Genomic DNA, 18,305 nt, shown 5'->3' on the forward strand with positions numbered 1-18,305 from the left:
TGAGGGCCCTGACGAAGGAGGAATGATGAGGAGGACTTTATGGATATCAGAAGGCTCATTAATTACTTTATTATATTATTTTATACATCTAAAACTGAATCTGCTAAGCACTCAACTTTGCACACACTGCACTGAATCTCGTGACTGTCACTTGGCAGTCCCAACACACACACACAGTCTTGGCCCTGATAGGCCAAAGAAGCAAAACACTATGATTTTGGGTAAACAATCTCCATATTGCCTTCTACTTTTGTACAAACACAGGTACAGTAAACGATAGGAATTGTGTTTTCTTCCTCTGATGTTCAGAGAATGTGAAACCTAGAAATATTCTTGGGAAGAATTGTGCCTTGCTTTTCTCTGGGAAGAGAAACATGGGGCTACAGGCGAGGATCAGTGAGTTCAGAGGGTTGCTTCTTGTGGTCGTGTCTTTAGGGGCACACTTTCAGGGTGCTTCTGCTGTCTGTCTAGGATAAATTGGGGTAAGTGTAGATACCCCTTTACTGAGAGGTAAAGGCTCTGCTGCTTGGGAGGCTCCTGCCATGCTTGGGCTGTTCTCTTGCTACCCCAGGAGGAAGGCAGCACTTGTACTGTCCAGTTCACTGCATGGCAGAGGAACAAAATCACTTCCATTTGCTTTCAACAAGTTACTACTGCTTCCATGATCTGACCTATGTCACTTACTCCAAAAAAAATTAATTGCTTAGCATGTATAAAAAGAGCCTTTGGTGAAAGTGGTTGTCAACTTGATGATGATAGGAACTTCCACACTTGTTGAGCTCCTTGGGCCTAGCTCTCTTTATGCCTCCTAGGAGTTCTACAGCGATGTAAAAGAGTGCTTTTTACCTTTTTAACATTTCACAAACTGCTTACAGTTTGCTCTAGATGCAGTTCCTCGTGATTTTGCAGGGCTTTAGTTTGGCCTGGGACTGAAGTGTGGAAACGCTAGAAGTTTGCCTTGTCTCTGCAGAGCCTGGGAAAGGGGGCAGGCTGCCCTGTGCAGTTCCATCTGGCGCCTCTCTTTCAAAAGGCCTTGCTGTAGAGCTAGTATTTCATGTCTCTTCATTATTTTTCTATTTGCACTGGTGTAGTGTCAGCTTAAAAGGATATCTGCAGACATCTGCTGGCCCTGGTACATTGCAGTAAGTTAAAAACAATTATTTTCAGTTCTGAATTTCCTCTCATTAGGAAAGAATTTCACTGCCTCTGGTTTGTTGGACGTACTAGCTTTAACCTTGCTTGCAACAACTCCTTTAAGCCTACAAGATGGACCCACTAAAAGAAAGGACTATGCATTTATTTTCTAAGAACCCTAAAAGTGAGATTTCTATTTCCCTATTACATTGTTGGTTTTTCTCAGTCCTGCTGGCAGCATACCTCCCATGAATACATAATGCAGAGACTTGTGCTTTCAGTACGGTTTTCCTCACCCCCTTTTCAACCTTCTAGCCAAGTTTCTGCTCACAGAACATTCAAAAGGCCCAGTCTTGCATTTCACATCACCCAAGTCTTCTACTGATACTGACAGACTTTAATTAGTCTCACATCCTTACGAGAGAAGAAGAAAGCTGCTAAGCCTGTGCCCAGCCTTCTATTTTTTCAGAGTGCACATAAGTAAATGGGAAAAATGTTTCTTTTGGCCCAGGTGATTTCTCTGATTTGGATGCCAGGCATAGCATCTGCCTGCTCTCCCTCAAGCATCTTTCAGCACTGTCTTCAGGAGTGTATTGATAAAGGTTAGGGGCTAATTTAAATGAACTTTCCAAACTGTTGTTTTTTTCTGGGAAAACCTTGTGAGAATAATTGGCTTCCTTGTTAATTTACTCTCTACACTTCTGGATTAATTGTGGCAAAGATTTTTGCAAAAGAAGTTGAAATCTGGAGTGGAGGTGGCATTGTGTTTTTTAAAATAACATTTTTACTATGGATGTCATTAACATTCCATGGTTGTGGAATCCATGTTATAAAGAAAGCTGGTGGATTTAATTTGGCAGAAAGTGTACTGAGGGCACAACATGACATGACACACACATGCACAGTGAGATGCAGCCTGAATATTTTATTTGGTCATTTGTATTATTTTTATCATTTTAATTGGTTAACTTTCAGCCAGTAACATCTTGAGGCTTTATGATGAGTCTTTGCTTCCTACCTGTACTTACTTCTATGAAAATCATTCAGGACCCCCCATTCCCCACTTATAATAATGGGACCAGGGTGTTTGTTTTTTGGTCTGTTTCCATTTTCCAACAAAAAGGGCTCTTTTTAACTGCCTGAGCAGTGTGTGGCATCATGTGTTTCTTAGCCAGGTAAATGATGCATATGAGGAGTGTTAATATTAAGCAGGCTACTCTAAGGCTTCATCTGGGCTCCAAACATCTAGCTTTTCTTGCTTTGGGATTCTTATCTTTGCTATCATATGCTTGCCCATGAGAACACAGCTGAAAAGTTTATCAGCTAGACTTTTTTTTTTGAGCAGCAGATGTGGCTTTCACTCTTATCCCTGAGCCTTACTTCCCATCCCTGCAGCTCTGTGCAGCTGACAGATGACAGAGAGTATCAGGCAAGATGAATTTGTGCCTGAAGCAAATGTGCTGTGAGATAAGAAGACACTTTGGGGGTGTGATGTGGTATGGGTAACTCAAGGGTGGATGAAAAGATGCCAAGTGCTTTGCATCAAATTCTGTTTATGTTGGATAGTGATGGAATATTGGTCCAGAGAGTTGAGGTGTAGAGAGGCTGTGTTGGGATGTTTAAGAAGATTTTGCTTCCTCCCATGGGTCAGTGGCAAGTGGTATCCAAAATGTCTCCCTGTATTCTGGTGATTTGGTGCTTTTTGGTAAAAAAAGAGGAATGAATTTGAGACAAGTGGGTTGGGGGCAATCAGGGTGCTTTAAAAAAGTTAGGGAATTGCTGTTCTTTCTTAGCCTGTGAATAAATGGAAATCTCCATCTCCATGCCTTTCAGTTCAGCCTCCTGCAGCAGAGAAGGCTGTACCAGGAGCAGGTTTAAGAAGCCCTGTTTTGGTTAGATGCCAGGCTATGCCTTTCCAGCTTCACAGGGTACTGTAGTTCAGCCCTTCTGTGTCCCAGACATGAGTTTGGACTGTTGGCAGATGTATTTCCCACCCTGGCTGGTCAGCTGGCCCACCCAGCGTCTCCCTGGGCCGAGTGAGGATATTTCAATGCATGCTTTTCTTCACTTCTCCGAAGGCCTAGAAAATTAGCTCAGAAGACTTCTATTCTTTCCCTTAATTGGGCAGAAATGCCCTGGCTTGTGCAGACGCTTTGCTGCAGTGAATGCCCTCTCCCAGCACCCCTTGATCATGGTCCCTGGACAGACACATCATTGCATGCAGGCCCTGCTGCCAACCACTTGCTATTTAATGAAGCCTGCTGCCACCCTGCATGGCTGCTACCACTTGAGCATATCTGGCTTTTTTGGCAATGCTGAGAGCACAAGGTCAAGGAGAGCCGAGACATCCTTGGGTTCAAGGTGAAGGCACCAGGTTCACCTGAGGCATAAGGAAGTCTAGGGTGTCACAAAGACTTCTTGGAGCTGCTGAGCTCACTCCCAGGGGATTAATTGTTCTTGGCATGTTGTGTAAACAGAGAGGAAGTAAAGGATCCTCCTGTGCTATTCAGTGGGACTGCCAGGAGCACCTTTGAAATCTACTTAAAGAAGCTTGTGAAGTCAGAGCGTAGCATTTGCAGGGAGAGAGATCTCCTGGGGGGAGAGCAGCTTTGGGGTGGTATAACAAGCAGTCAAAATTCTTTGTGTGGGTAGGTCCCTGATATGGAAAGCATAATTTTGAAGTATAAGGCAAAGAGTATGGGTACATGGTTATAATTCCAGGTATGCTGCAAAGTGATTAGATAGGTTGCATGTCTTGCTTAGAGCTTTCTGCTGTGGTTTGCCTGCTTGTATGAATAGACAGAATCAGAAATTCATGGAATATCTTGAGTTGGAAAGGATCCACAAGTTCAAATCCTGGCCCTGCACAGGACAGCGCCAAGAATCGCACCATGTGCCTGAGAGTGTTGTCCAAATGCTTTTTGAACCTTGGCAGGGTTCGTGCCATGGCCACTAACCTGGGGAGTCTCTTACAGTGCCCAGCTACCCTCTGAGAGAAGAACCTTTTCTTATACCCAACCCAGACCTCCCCTGACACAGCGTCAGGCCATTTCCTTGGGTCCCATCACCGGTCACCATGGAGAAGAGAGCAGTGCCTGCCCCTCTGCTTCCCCCCATAAGGAAGTTCTAGACTGCAGTGAGGTGTCCTTTCAGTCTCCTCTTCTTCAGGCTGAACAAGCCAAATGATCTCAGCTGCTCTTTATTTGGCTTTCTCTACAGAGTGCCAATACCATTTTTTTTTTGGAGGCTTAGTGCATTCTTTGAAATGCAATGAGATGCTAGGATGAAAAAGGCCATCTGAGAAGAGAAAAATGCATCTCAGGCTAACATTTGGATTGTTCATTGCAGGGTCTGCCTCCCCTTTGGTGGGTGACTAGTTTCAGTGCAGGACATATGAGTGGCTCTTTGTCTTGACTTGACACTGGAATGGCCTGGGTAAAGTGCCTGATGAGAATCCTAATTTGGGCTTAGCTGTGTGATATCAAGACCATCTTCTTTCTGCGTATGTTTCAGTACTGGCAATTTGGTTGGGCTGAGCATTGGTGGGGTGATCAGCACTGAAAACTTCCTTTGAGCTCCATACTGATTGCACAGAGGCTGCACAACAGCACTTGCCACACGTAACCAAGGACCCAGTGTGTGACCCTGGTGCTCTGGGGTCTGGACTTTGGGCTACTAATGGCTCCAGGGTGAGCTTTCCATATCCTTAGCACAGCTGGGTTTTGCCCTTGCCTGTCTCTCCAGGACTTGACAAATAGCTTCCAGATAGCTTCCACGTGTGAGCTCATGAGTCCTTTTCACCTCTTGGCCTCCCATTTGAATCCAGGCCTTTTCAGAATTGTTACCATCTGTTTGCCCATCTGAGCTTCTCTCTGTGCCGAGAGGGTGCCGGAAGATCTGCTGGTGCTGGTGGTATTTTCAGCACAGTCTCTGCCCTGGGCCTCACTCTCCAGAGTGACTGTGTAGAGTTCAGGGGCCTGTGCTGAGCATAATTCTTAAGGGGCCCAGTACCAGAACTTGTCTCTCAGGTGTGGGAAGTTGGGCCATAGCAGTTCTTTGTCTGTGGGCTTGTTGAAGAAACATAGTAAAGAAAGTGTTGCACAAACTGGTTGCATCAGTAGAGCATGAGAAATTCTGCTTCTGGTAACCTCCTGCAATTTTGCTTTAATTTTTCACCCCCAGAAATATGCTGCAGCAGCTGTTCTTCCAGCACAGAAGTGCCTGTCTGTCTCAACCCTGACAGTGTTTGGCACTGAAGTGGCCAGCAAACAAATGTTATGTGTGGCTGCTGCAAGGCAGTCCTAGCATGAGGAAGTTTGGGGCTGAACATGATCAATGACATTGTTGTCTGGTCTGCTTGCCTGTAAGGATGTAGTTCCATGGTGGAAGGCCCTGGGACTCTAGACACGTACCATATGAGTGGGAGATGGGGCATGGTACAGGTGTCTTGTTCTTTGCATCCTTGGAGGACCTGAAGAGATGTTCTCCTGTGTTTTGATCTCTGTTGTAAAGACTGGCTCAGTGCTGGCTAGCTGATGTTCAGTTTGCTGACATCAGATGTTGAGAGTCTGACAGTGGTGGGGAGAAAAATGTGCTGTCTGGGAGGTGGAGAGGGACTCAGTAGCAGGGGAAATCACGAGGGGCTCCACCTAGCCCCAAGGAGGTGATTATGACTCTGCCAGGCAGGAGATGCCTCTGTCTGTGTGTCTCATAAGTGTTCCCTGGATGGTTATCTAATTCATGCAAAAACATTAGGAAGTGCCTGTGTACAGCTGCAGCTGGATGAATCGGAATGGAAGGGAGGAGTAACCCATGTCCAACTTGGCCTAGCTGCTTCTTAAAAAGCATAATGATTTCCTCCTGGAACAGGCTAGTAAGTTGACTGTGTTGTCTTTTCACTGATGGCAAGGTTCATCTTGCTGCCAGCTTGTAAATGCCAAAGGCAAGGCAGGCAGGATAACCTAGTCCTGTTCCTAAACTCTCGGCATCAACCAGTGTACCAGAGATTAGAGCATTCTCACAGAATGGTTGAGGTTGCAAAGGCCCTCTGGAAGTTATACAGCCTGTATGTCAACAGCTTCTCCACAAGGATCTGTGTTCTGTGTGCATTGTTGAAATACAGAATTAATTTTAGAGCAAGTCCATTCCAGTTCCACCTTGCCCCATGGCATCTGTTGATACTGTGTTCACCTTTCAGGTGTGCTGCTAGCAGACTTTCATTCTGAGCACACACCTCTCTTTGCACCTCTTCCACTGTTGTGTGAGCCCTGGCACAGAATGTGTAGTTCATTCCTTGAGCCAAATGCTTCTGGTCTTCTCCCCTGATGTTTTCCTTCCTTTTTTTGTCTCAGTGCATTTTTGTTCTGTTTTTGTAACATGTGCAAAGGGACAACAGTTCAAGAGGGAGATGGACAAATGAGCTGCTGTCTGGAAATACTTATTGGTCTCTTTTTCCTGGGGTATGTGGCTGTGTAATTTTACTGCCTTTTCCTGGAAGCTTGCATGTTGGTGAGTATATCCATCTGGACTACCAAAGGAGGGTGAGCCAGTATCTGGAATATACGCTGAGACATCTGAAATGTGGTTCTTTGAGGTGCTACTGTGAATCATGAAAGAGAGCAGGGATAGCAGGGATTAGGTTGGTCAGGGTCTTTTAGATAACACCAGAGAGTTTTGTTGAGCAAAATGAAGATGAGGGAAGGAAATTTTATGTGGCTGAAGTTTGAGAAGCAGCAGAGATCTGTGGAATAGGAAGGTTAAGAATGGCAGAGACAGAGCTAGAGAGAGTATTTTTGTTGTATTAAGATTCCCAAAGGGACAATAATAGCACCTGGCACCAGTGGCAGAAAATTATGAGCCTGAGGTTCAAGCCAAGGGCTTATCATTTAGATTGGCAGGCTTGCTGGCACCTTCCCAACCCTGCTGTCTTTCTTTTTTTTTCCTCAAAGCTCTAAAGCCTGGTAAGAAGGTATTAGACTAGAGCTGAGTCTTTGGCTGCAGTCCAAAGAGAGGAGATCAAATGGGCATATGGCACCACTGGCATGTGGCCTTGGGATGTGACTCGGGGAGAAGTCCTGAGGGATGTTGTGTAGGACTTGAACTCTTGGTCTGACTCTGATGGTTAGGTAGGCTTGGGAGGAGCAAATTGGGAAGGAGGTAAAGCACTTCCATCTGAAAACATCTGCTATAAGCTCTGCATGTGAATGGACAAGGTTGGGGTTTTGACCGCTAGCGTTTTCCTCTCAAAGCACCACAAAGAATGATTCCTATTGAACTAATATAAGGAAAAGCCCAGTCTCCCATATCTGTTAGCTGTGTTTTATGATGGGTTCCCAGCTGGCCACAGGAAACATCACTCGGCAAAACCAAGAGCTCCTAACTGCAACAACAGCACAACTGGTTAAAATGTGATTGGATGTGGGGTGAGCAGCAGTCACAGAGTGGGTGCTGGATTGGATCCCCAAGGGTGGCCATCCTGCCACACATCACTGTTCTGTCTCTTGTGTGTTGACTTCTGGTCCTTTTCAAATAAGGTTTTCTGAAGCACATCTTCTTTCTTGTTTTGACACAGTACTGTGTAGGAGGAAAATGTTGGCATGTTATTTCCCAGTCCCCGAGTTCAGCCCAAGTAATCTCAAGAGCCTGACAGATTAAGAAATTTTGTTGCAACCTGTGTATATGTTTCAAAAGCACCAGCTTGGAGATGCTGCTTGGAAGGAAAGGTCAGGACTTTCTCTGCGGTGCTCTTCTCTTTGCAGTAGCGCTGGATTGTCCTCACCTCCCCCAGCCTTGATGTGTCTCGACTAGGGGGCTGCCTGGGCTGGGTCCCAGTGTGGCTGTTGAGTTGGCCAGATACCTCTCCCTGCCCACTCCTCCCTCAGCATGTGGCTCACTGTGATACAAATATCTCATCCTTGCCTGGGGACAGAAGGAGTCTGCAGGCGGCTCCGCCATATGCTGTCACTGCCCAGGTTGTGTTTGGTCTGCGGGTGAATGGATCTCTCTTCAGGTGCAATAAGTTGCATCTTTTGCTTGTGGTAGCAACTTCTGAAAAGGAGAGAGCCTTACAGTTTAGTTCTTTGGAGGGCCAGTGAAGTGGCTTGAGGAAACTGGAGAGGATGAATGGCTATTTAGAGCCAATCTGGTTATTCCTCATATAGTGCAGAGGGCATCTGATGGTGGTGGCAGTTTTCTGCTTGCTTTGCTGACTGTGTTGTGTAGGTTAAGAAACTGAAATAAGCAGTAGAGATAGATTAGAGTTTTTTTTCCTCTTTGTTCCTACTTTACCACCACTAAGTGTTGAATTCCCTTAGAATTCAGCAGCCACAAGATAACAGGGGCTGCTGTTGCTTAGAATTCAGATGGTTATAGACTTGTTCAAAGCACTATACAGAAGAGATGGTAGCAAGGAAAGGAAAACAAGCTTTTCCCTGGCATTGCTTAGCTCTGTATCTGTGAACCGGAACACCTTCCTTGCCCAGCATGGCTTGGCACTGGTGTCTGAGAGGTGACACAGGTGTGCTTGGCACCCAGCAGTCTCCCACGGGGCACTGCCCGTGAGTGAGAAGAAAGGAGGGAGATGGTAGTATGAGTGGTAACAGCAGGAACAGGGCAGTCATGTGATGGTGCTGATTAACTATTAATGCTGGGTGTTTGTGCTCCAGTTTGTCACCACACACGGAGAGCAAGCAGCTTGGCCAGAGCATGTCTGAGTCTTGAAAGCACAGCAGCCATTACTGCTCAATAGGCAGAAGCTGGCTGAGCTTTTAAGGCCAAGCCCGTGACTAGAGTAAACACTCTAGGAAATGCTGTATTTGAGACAAGCTTTGGAGTGGTAGAATAGCCAGCCTGGCTGTCAACAACACAGCTGTCCTTGGCGTGGGCTGGGGTTTAGCTCTGATTTTCTGCCTTAGCTCTGAATAACCTCTCCATTGTTGGCTCACATGAGAACCGCACTGCTGGGCTCTGCTTGCGCTTTCTTTCAGCCTGTTGATGTCAATGGGAGTTTTGGGCATTGGTCCACAGCTCAGCTCACAGGGGGAGGCACTCAATAGAGGCATCTACTTCTCATGTAGATGGAGACTGAGTTAAACCAGAGAAGATTCCCTTGTAAAACTCCCTGCTCTTTTCCAGAGCTGTGAGCCCAGATACACTTCTTGTTGAGCTGCAATTTGTATTGAAGAAATGCTGACCAGTAAGGGAGAGACAAACCCTCCCTCTTCAAGCCAGAAATCCATGTAACAACACTTTTTCTAAATTTAAGATTTCAAACACATAGGTATCCTGGGGGCCACAGGTAAATTGAAGATAAAACTCAAATGAAGACATTTAAGAGAAACCCTATGGAACTTGCTGGTTTTCCTCATTGCAAACAACCTTTTTGGTTTCCTGCTGGACTTTAACTGCTTATGCAAAGCAGTTTTCATAGGAATGAATTTGTAAAACTGAGCTTTGTCGAGGGTGTTAGGAACTTAATGTAAATGAAGTCTGTGGTCATGTCTATACTAAGAAAGGCTGTATTTTTAATTCAAAAACATGCCTGTGCTTTAAAATTCTGGCATAGGCTTGCAAGCTATAATTTCACCTTCACATGTTTGATTATGGAAAAAATAGGTTGATCTGCTGTACAAAGGATAAAGCCCTCAAATGCTTTGCAAGTTACTTTGCAAGTCTTATTGTAAGCATGCTCTTTTTGACAGCATAAACGAAATAAAAATTTGTCTACCTGTGGAGGCTTTAGAAACTTCCTATTTTGCCTGTGACTTCACAGCCTCATCAAACAATCCTGTAGGCTCTGCCATGATGGTATGTGGGCATGTTATGATTAAGAAACAGTTTTTTAAAAATCACTTTCCAAATTTCAAATCTAGTGCATCTGTGTAGTTCCTAATGCAGGTAGAAATATCTTTAAAATAGAGCTAGTCAGATGTCTGATTTTTCTCACTTCTGTAAACCTGTTTCTTGTTATGGTCCAGGTGATGTGGTTTGCAGCTGGGAGAACCACCACAGGTCAAGGAATGCCCTGAGTTTGTTCAGGAAAGTTTGTTACTGCTACTGTTTGCTGTATGTGCCAGAAAGACAGACAGACCTCACACAAGAACATGGTGTACCTGACTGGATGATAAGACTGTATATTGATCATACTTTCGAGTGAGTCTTTAAGTTGCAGTGCTTTGTTCAGAGCTCTGGTGGAAATAGCACAGTGAATTCATGGTATGTTTATTTTCATTGTAGCACTGAATTTGGTGTGCTATCCAGTCAAGCTCTTAACTAATTTTCAACTTAATGTAATTTCTTGTTTTCCTCAGAATGACATAACCAACCCTATTAGTTTCCAATTATTGTTAGCGGAATGAGTGCAATTATGAACGCTGGAAGTGGTGCTCTTGGGAAATATTTTCTAAGCAGAAAGATTTATAGTGCAACTATTCTAGCATTCTTATCACTTTTCTTTCATGGTATACCAATATTTGATTCAAGCCTGACTGCTACAAGAAGCGTGAGAGGCATTTTTGCTGTGCTAGTTTGTCCTGCTTGCATTTTGCAGACTCTTACCATGGGCAGTTGTGCTAAGCAGCCTATGGACTCTCTAGGGCTGAGTGAAACAGTAAAACCACATGAAGCTGAAAAAAGCCAGATTGCTATCTCATGATCAGGCTGCTGCTAGTGTTAGAGGTAGAAAGCAGCTGTAACTACTGCTGCAACTGTGAGACTTGCCTGTATTGCTCAGTCCACTGTATAAAACTCTGTACTGAGCTGAGGCACTTTCCAGATGCAAGCATCCAAATCATTCAAACACCCTCAAAACTATTAATATAAATGAATGTAAACTTCTGCTGTTGTTACCAGCCTTGCTCTGCAGAGGATCCTAATGAACTTGGCCTTGAGACATTCTGGTCACTTTTTAATGTGTTAATCTGAATTCATGCCCTTCTGCAGTCTGTGAGTGAAGGAGCCCTCTTGGTCCTAGGGCATGACTGTTTTGTAAGTGTGAGATGGACCAAAATCCTGAGCTGAAAGAAGGAAACACTGATAGGGTTTGTGCATTAAAACTGATGCATGTGTTATGAACAATTACATGTGTTATATGATAACTCTGATATGATCTTGCAAGCTATTGAGTTGATGGTTTATTTCTAAATATTTGGAAATGAATCTGGATGCAGACAATGGAGTGGCATGCTTGAGGGCAGCAGTTCTCCAACAAATACTTCATGCACAGCTCTGAGGGTTGCTGTGCTCTGCTAACACCTGTTTAGAAGGGCAGTGATCTGCTTCCAACTCCGATGGGGCCTCACTGCCCTCACATAGGTGAGTTTCAAAAAGTTGGCAGAGTAATGTGTATCCTTTGCTGGTAGCCATGGACAAGTAGAGATGCTGAAGCTGACTTAGCTAATGGGAGTGTCCAGGGGAAAACACTGATTGCTGAATTGGTTGTATTGTTTCTTGCACTGGGGAGGGTTCCCTGGACCAGCTTTACAGCATCTCAAGCCATGTGCACTGTGAGGGTGTGAATGAAAGGATGCAAAATGGTGTCAGAACCTGCAAGTTCTGATCAGCAGCGCTGAAGGGAAACATATGCCTACTTAAGAGGAAGGACAGTGCACCAGGCAGGAGATACTGGCTCCTCTGGAATATTTGCAGGCTGTTCACATGGGTACAGGCCTAGGCCAGCCCTTTCACAGTTGGTAGGTCGAACCCCATCACAAGTTGTGAGTTTCAACACTCAAGCTCCACTGAGCAAGACCCCGTGTGCTGTGCAGTGTTGTGCTGCGAGGTGTGTGTGGGCAGGCCCTGCTGCATGTGGGCCTGGGAGAGCAATCTCCAAATGCAGTCATTAGTTATGTTCTGCATAAATGGATTAGCTCCCTGGAGTAAGAGGCCTTTATCCTGTTAGCTGCCTAGCTGCTTCAGCATGTTCCAGTGTCACTCATGTGTAAGTGGGGTTCAGTGGGGAAGAGGAGCAGGGGGATGAGTAGGAGATTGGGTGGGGAATGTGGGAACAGTTGGCTTATGTCATCATTTCTCTCTGTGGTGATTAGTGTTGTACTACTCCTACTTCATGGATGTCTGTTTGTAGGCAAAAATGGTATCTCGGGTTTGTTAATCATCTTCTAGTCTCCAATTTTTAATTTATTGTTTATTTTCATGTGCTCATGCAAACATGTGAGATTTCCCAAACAGGCATAGTCATGTGAAAAGAGAACATGCTCGAATATTTTGCAGGGCAGCGCAGACATGATGCATGTGTGTGTCTTGCAAGGAAAAGAAGAGGAACTCTGCCCTGTGTTCAGAGCTTGAGCAAGCCCCATGGCTTGGAATGTTTGCTTCTGTAAGACAGACTTGTTTTAGCTTTTCAAAGGTGTTTATATAGTCAGTCTGCTTTTGGCTTTTTCAGAGTTTCCCTGCTGTCCATGAATCCAAGTTCTCATCTGAAGATGTGACCTTATGTGTTTTCTGCTTAAAGTTCCACATGTGAGTGGTCCCAGCAGCACCAGATGAACCCAAGGCAAGGGTTCCCACAGGGTAATGTCCTTTGCATTCAGCTGGAGACTGTGGAAGGCAATCCAGAGCCCCCTTTTGAGGTTCCTGTTGTGAAGATCCAGGCCACTGACAAATCCTTTCTTCATTTAGTGCAATGAGTATATCTCATGTTGCCCTGTTTTTGAGAAGCTCCACTAAGACAAATCCTCTGGCTAAAAGTCTCATGAAAGGTGCATATTCCAGGTTCTTCTCAGAGAAAACCCACTGATCTCCACTGGATATTTTCTGTGGTGGATTAGATAGATTTTGTGTGGGTTTTATACCTCCTGAAAAGTTCCTTGTGCTAATTTTAGGGCAGGGTTTTGGACTGTCAAACAAGCATTTAAGTCCAAGAATTTTTCCTTTTAAACCTAAATACTTCATATGAACATCTAAAATGTTCTAGTTGTGTCAAAACCAGGAAGAAATTGGCTTAAAAACCTAGAATTGAAACCATTCTGAGCTGGTTGTTTTAGCCTACTTTTTCCTTTTGCCATCCACACACACATCTATGCTTTCGTGTGGCAAACCTGTGTGAGCATGCAGTCTCTTCTGGAAATCTTCTGTTCTGTATACCAGGATGTTCACTTTGTGGCTGGTGTGCAAGAGGCCCTGTGATGTGCACATAGCATTTGGAATATCTTGTAGTTTTTTCAGCTACCCAAGGATAGTCACACACTTTTATCTCGGTGTCCTCTGGGTTTGGAGCAGCTATCTGTGGATTCTCTTCCTCTCCATGTCCCTTTCATGTCGCAGCTGACGAGAGTTGGTACCTTTCAGTTATTTTAGCATTTTTCTTCTTCTTTCCCAGGGTATACAGCTGTGTGATTTTCAGAGCTCTCTGTATCTCCCTGCTTAAAGGGGAACTGTGTTTACTGTATTGCCTGACTTGTGCTGGTGTCTTAACCCCTTCTTGGGGTACTTGGGGACAGCATTTAAACAGCAAAAGGTGGAAGAGTCTGGGGCTTCTTGTTTCAAGCCCCCAGCACTACCATCTCCCACGCGCTGCAGCAGCAGGGGTGAGGGGAATGGGATAAAGCTGCAGGAGGCAGTGTGCCTTCTGCTTAGCTCTGTCTGAAAAGTCTGTGGGGAGGGAGGGCTTTGGAGTCATGTCCAAGCCAAGGCCTCAGTTAGAAGTGAGATAAACTATAGAGACATCAGATGATATGTTAGACTAGACTGGACATTCCCTGTGGACAGCTTTGGAGCCAAGGCCAGGAAGGAAGGGAGGAAACAGTCACGTTGGCTGCCCTGAATTAAAAGCTTTGTAAGCTTTTTCTCAGGAGCTGCTACCATGCCTGCCAGCTGTGAAACTAGACCCCCCAGTCCCTTTGCACCCCTCCTCCTTCCACAGACTCTAGTGAGCAGGAGGGGCAAGCCCAACATTTGAACTTTGGTAGCTTTGGCATGTGCAGATGAGTGATAGGGAATTAATGAATCCTGCCCTTTCTTTACATTTTTGTTACTCCACAGGTGCTGGAGTTTTTGGTCAGGTCTATTCCCTGCACAAATGGAGCTTTGGGTTTTTTCCAGGCCTCAAAGAAAACTCAGTGAGGGATTTGGGGTTGGCATGGAGTGAATAGATGAACCATCTGATGTACCCTGCAGATCTGCAGACTCAAGACTCTGCCAGACCAGCAGGGAAAGCGGCTGCTAAGCCAGAGATGCTCCATGGAGAGTGTTCACTTCCTCCATCCCCAAATTCCAATCAAAGTGCTAGTGGTAAAAGTGCCAGGGCAAATACAGCCTGTTTTATCTGTTCCTAAAGAGACAGGGCTTCTGTACAGGTCCAGAATATATCTGGAAACTGAATGCCACAAAGAAGACAGAGGAGCAGTAGAAAGCCAGAGTCACCTACAGACAGGCAGCCAGTCTGTTTGCTTAGACCACAGCCATGTGAGTAGGTAGCTATGCTTACGTTAGCTGTGGCTCTAGTGTGATATGCTGGGGAAACTTCAAAAAGCAGCCTGTAATTTGAATAATTTAATCTGTTCTCTGGGCCTTGGGAATAGTGGGAATTCAGAAATTTTGTCAGGTGGCAGACCTTACTGGCCAGACTTCAGCTCACTCTCTTCTGCAGCAGGCATTGACCAGACCAGGAGCCTGGTGCCACTCTGCAGTGGTCACTTGCACATCGCCTTTCTAGGACGGTGGTGCAACTGGGCTGTGCTTATTTAGAGAGAAGTTACTGGTCAGACTGACTTGCTGTTCTGCCAGTTTGTACTTGCTAAAGGCTCTCACCCATTTCTCTTCATTAGTGATAGCTGAGCCCTTCCCAGTTGTGCACAAAATGAGGTGATCAATGATAAACATGTTTGAAAGGATTTTGGTGACCACAGGAATTACTTTGTTTTGATTTTCATGGTCCACTGTTTGCAAAATGCAAGTCCTTGCAGTACATCTTTATTTGTATGGCCTTGCCTAGCTTAATTTGAATTTGTTCTCAACGATCACTTAATAATCAGCATTTCCTCTGCTGCCTTGTGCAGATACACTAAGTTGTCAGTGTTTGCACTGTTTGGAGGCTGTGGATTTTTGGCTCTTGCTGGCTGAGGTGCTGCCTGGATAACTGGGACTCCCATCCAGGTGGAGATGGGAGGTCTTTATGACCATGTTAAGAGACTCAACAAGTGTTGATGTTTTGAAGGAGCCTCAGATGGACTGAGGATAAATGTGGCAAAAAAAGCATGAATGACTAATTCAATTGAATATTTAACTAGAAATAACTTTTGAAAGAGTTAAGAGGTTTTTCAGGATGTTCCACACTATCAACACAGCTTAGTGTTTGGATGCTGGGGTTTGTTTTTGTAGGAGGGGACTGTTGGCCAAACCATTTGAGTTGGCCTGTACTTTAAAATGCCGTGAGGCTGTTTAATTTCTGATGGAGAAGTCTGGAGACTGTGACTAATGATAATTGTAATTTAAAGCTGTGGCTGAACTATAGCCTTCCTGTTGCTGTGCTGTTTCAGGGGCTGGGCAGGGAGCTTGTGTCTGTGTCTGGCACATGGATGCACTGCATAGTGGCTTTGCACCCCTGGGCCCAGACAGTGGGTGATCCCCTGGCATAGAGCATCTCTGGTGATGCAAATGCAGAGTACCCTCAGGTGCCTGCTAGGAAAGCTTGGCCCTCTGGTTTGTCTGCCAGTTTGTCATGTCTGCCTGGGAGCCTGAGCCTGGATGGGAGTTGGTTTCAGCTGGAGTTGCTTCAGCTTAAAAGAGGAGCCTGTCACTTACTGTTTTTTCTGTACAGATTTTGTACTGTAGGGCTAAGAGGTGATGCCCATGTCCTAGCAACACTTCTCAGTGCCAAGGAATTAAAAAACCCAGTCCAAAATCAACCTACAAAATAGCTTTAGGGTTTTTTTGCCTGTTATTCTCCTAAACTCATTGGGACAGCAGACCTGGCTGTGCTCCTTGTAGAAGACTCATCACTGTGTTGGCCAAAGGACAGGAGCCATGGCCCTGCTCCCTCGTGCCCTGCCACGTGGGCATGGAGCACTGCTCTCCTGGCTGGAGGGTTTCTCTAAAGCAGAGGGCACGGGGCTGTGATGTTTGAGCCTGAAGGTGCACGGAGCTGTTGTGTTGGGAGAACACTGAAAACTTCAGCCTTGCTGCTGACCTGGGGCTGTGCTGGGCTTTCACATCTGGCCTGTTTAAGCACTGCCTTTGGGGGTAGCCGCTCCTCCTGCTTTATTCAGCCTGTGCTCTAGGAAGGGCCTTGCTGTGCCGGGGTTGCCAATTCCCCGACTTCTGGGACTCTGGCTGGGCCCTGTCAGGGGAGACCCTCCTGGAGTGGTCTTGTGTCAGGAAAGAGAGATGCACTGGATCTTTTAGGTCTTCAGTTCTTGTTTATTGTTATGTTATCTAGAGTTTTGCACGCTATCCACACAAGGCTCAGCGCGCTGACAAAGCAGTGCAAAAATGGCTAACAGTCTATGGTTACAAGCTCTTTTAAAGCTAAACTGTCCAATTAAGAACTGGCACCTAGATTATTTCCCTTTTTAACCCAATTACTGATCCCCAAAAGCCCGCAATGTGGACTTTTCCACCCAATTACAAAATGCCACCCATACCCAGGAAGAAGGAAGAAGAAGCACGAGGGAGAAGCTCAGGATGACACCCTGTGCCCTCCATCTTGTTTCCATCCACTACATACTAAAAATCCTAAAACCTAAATTTCCCATCTAAGTGATATATCTACGCTACTCTCTACGATCTACTTCACACCCTAGTGGATTCTAGCCTATTCTGGAGTTTAGGAAGCTTTCTCCATGAATGAGGCTCAAAGTCAGTGTTCCCCTGGCAGTCAGGGCACCCCAGAGCAGACAGGGAAGTATTCCTGGTGCCCTGGATTTCCACGTTGCTGGGTTGCTGTTCATCATCATCAGCAGCGTGCGGCTGCCGCTGGTTGCTGTGCCTGTGTGTGCCGGCCCTGGTGCTGTCCCACGCGGTGGGACGGAGGTGGGACCCGCTCGGGCAGAAGCCTACAGGCACAGGGTGCTGCACAATGGCCACTTTGTGCAGCACCCTGACCTCATCTGCCCACTGCAGCTGCACCCTGCCCTGCCTTAACCCTCTGCAGCTCTCCCGCCCAGCAGTGCTGGGATAGAGGACGGGCTTGCAGCAGCGGGGGAAAGCTGTTCCTGCTGGCCCAAAGCTGGCTCTGAGGGCTGCTAGGAAAGGAATGGGGCCGGCTCTTTGCTCTGAAATGCCTTCCCAGGGGAGGAGAGCCATAGGGCTGTGCTTCCCTGGCGGCTCACTGGGTGTGGGATTGGTGTTGGGCTGCTCACATGTAAGCATTGCTTCTGTACCAGCATCCACTTCACCCTGCTGTCCCAGACTGTCTTATTGAGGCCCCTTCAGTCCTCTCCTTAATGAGCCATGGAGCTGCCTCCCTGCCTTGCTGTGAGGTAATTTTCTCTGTGCACATTGCATCACTGGGCATAGTTTTTCCCTTTTCATCAGCCCTCTGCTGTGGCTTGCAATTTCTCCTCACACTATACTGTTTCTTCTTTCAGTTCTTTTTTTTTTAAGCAAGCCAAGCAACATCATCATTCTGTTTCTCTGTTTCTGTGCTAGACATTCAAGCTTGGTGTGCCTTCTTGTTCCTGGAAGACTCTGGACAACTGGGGAGCTGGCTGGTAGGGTTAACAACATAGAATTAAAACAGGTGTTATGGAGCTGAGGAGGCTTTTTCTGAAAATTTGGACTGTTTAAACTTCGACATCTCAAGGCTCTTGACAGGATACAACAAGAAACAGAAATGTCCATACCTTTAAAGTGCACTTGTCCTGTGGAGGGTCATTAGCAAAACTAAAGAAAGGCGGACTTCTGGCCTGCTTTGGTGTTCTTTGGAAAGTCTGATCTTTGAGTCAAGTTAAAGCACAGTTACTGAATACAGATTAAAAAAAAAACAACCCAAACTTTGAAAGAAATTTCATTAAGCAAGTAAAAATCCCTGCAACATTCTTATATTGTAACAAGCTGATTGTATATCAGTATGTAGCATTTGATGAAATGTGTCATTAAATGATGAATTATGCTGAGAAATTGAGAGTTCCTGTGCTCTTTTGCTTGAAATAGGCTGAACTAGTCTGAGAAAAACCAGTAGCAGTTGAACTGTGTCCAACTCTGGAGAGGCCCCTAAG

At 45.6% G+C, this 18,305-nt stretch overlaps 1 protein-coding gene across 3 annotated transcripts in view; it reads left to right on the forward strand.

The window, feature by feature from the left end:
- Positions 1-18,305, forward strand: part of LOC132324767 (uncharacterized) — a 60,693-nt gene that overhangs the window by 20,141 nt on the left and 22,247 nt on the right. The window lies entirely within an intron of this gene.

This window comes from Haemorhous mexicanus, chromosome 3 (assembly GCF_027477595.1).
Source record: "Haemorhous mexicanus isolate bHaeMex1 chromosome 3, bHaeMex1.pri, whole genome shotgun sequence".
NCBI lineage: Eukaryota > Metazoa > Chordata > Aves > Passeriformes > Fringillidae > Haemorhous > Haemorhous mexicanus.